We start from the raw sequence: 2,072 nt of genomic DNA, 5'->3' as shown, positions 1-2,072 counted from the left end.
CACAAGGAGGGTAAGCCACAAAGATTCATTGCCAAAGAAGCTGGCTGTTCACAGAGAGTTGAGTGGAAGGAAAAAGTGTGGAGGAAAAAGATGCACAACCAACCGAGAGAACCGCAGCCTTATGAGGATTGTCAAGCAAAATCGATTCAAGAATTTGAGTGAACTTCACAAGGAATGGACTGAGGCTGGGGTTAAGGCATCAAGAGCCACCACACACAGACGTGTCAAGGAATTTGGCTACAGTTGTCGTATTCCTCTTGTTAAGCCACTCCTGAACCACAGACAACGTCAGAGGCGTCTTACTTGGGCTAAGGAGAAGAAGAACTGGACTGTTGCCCAGTGGTCCAAAGTCCTCTTTTCAGATGAGAGCAAGTTTTGTATTTCATTTGGAAACCAAGGTCCTGGAGTCTGGAGGAAGGGTGGAGAAGCTCATAGCCCACGTTGCTTGAAGTCCAGTGTTAAGTTTCCACAGTCTGTGATGATTTGGGGTGCAATGTCATCTGCTGGTGTTGGTCCATTGTGTTTTTTGAAAACCAACGTCACTGCACCCGTTTACCAAGAAATTTTGGAGCACTTCATGCTTCCTTCTGCTGACCAGCTTTTTGAAGATGCTGATTTCATTTTCCAGCAGGATTTGGCACCTGCCCACACTGCCAAAAGCACCAAAAGTTGGTTAAATGACCGTGTGCTTGATGTGCTTGACTGGCCAGCAAACACACCAGACCTGAACCCCATAGAGAATCTATGGGGTATGAAAATGAGAAAAATGAGAAACAAGAGACCAAAAAATGCAGATGAGCCGAAGGCCACTGTCAAAGAAACCTGGGCTTCCATACCACCTCAGCAGTGCCACAAACTGATCACCTCCATGCCACACCGAATTGAGGCAGTAATTAAAGCAAAAGGAGCCCCTACCAAGTACCGTATTGGCCCGAATATAAGACGTAAATGTGAGCCAAAATCATCACAATTAAAAGAACCAAAGACTTAAACTACTTCAGTCTGTGTGCATTGAATTTATTTAATACACGAGTTTCACAATTTGAGTTGAATTACTGAAATAAATGAACTTTTCCAAGAAATTCTAATTTATTGAGATGCACCTGTATACGGATTCGTTGTCCACGCGTTTTCAGATTTATCCACTCGGACCCGGTTTCAAAAAATATCGGTTTCACTCTCCCAAAACGCCGGATCCGTGTGGACGAAACGCCTATACAAAATGTATGCCTATACAGCATAAACGCGTCTCCGTGTGGACAGGGCATGTATGACCGGAAGATTTATTCATATCCAAAACAATACGATGTGAACATTACGGAGCGCTGAACACTCATTTTTCATTTTCATTCTCAGTGCATGTTTTATTCATACTCGCAGCCGGAGGGCGCTCTTGCGCAGAAAGTCCAAAACGGCCTAGTAGAAGTAATATATAATAACTTATGACATGCAGGAAATCTCTAATATGGACAAAGGCATCCCACTATTGCTGTAGCTAAAAAAGGTCATTTCAGCCCAGTGGGCAATTGATGTCAAAAAGACGTCAAATTGACATCAAACATTGACGTCAAAAAACAGGTCAAAAACATAAATCAAATTGACGTCAAAAACTTGACATCAAATTGACATCAAACATAGACGTCAAATTGACATCAAACATTGACGTCAAAAAACAGGTCAAAAACGTAAATCAAATTGACGTCAAAAACTTGACATCAAATTGACATCAAACATTGACTTCAAAAAACAGGTCAAAAACGTAAATCAAATTGACGTCAAAAACTTGATGTCAATTTGACGTCCACACATGTCCTATTCTAGACCACCAAAATAATGACACAACAGTAATAAATGTAAGAAATGTTTTATTTATCAAGATACAATTCCAAAATACAAATGTGAACTGGATTTTTTATCCCCTGAAGGGACTAGTCAATGTAAATCAAAGGTTAACTCTGCATGAAAAAAAGGCTTAAATTCATAGATGGATTAACAACATATGGTAGATAAATGATGTAGATACACTACCAGTCAAAAGTTTTTGAGCAGTAAGATTTTTAATGTTTTTTAAA

This window comes from Sinocyclocheilus rhinocerous, unplaced genomic scaffold, assembly GCF_001515625.1.
Source record: "Sinocyclocheilus rhinocerous isolate Xijiao unplaced genomic scaffold, SAMN03320098_v1.1 scaffold205, whole genome shotgun sequence".
NCBI lineage: Eukaryota > Metazoa > Chordata > Actinopteri > Cypriniformes > Cyprinidae > Sinocyclocheilus > Sinocyclocheilus rhinocerous.
This window is presented reverse-complemented; position numbering follows the sequence as displayed.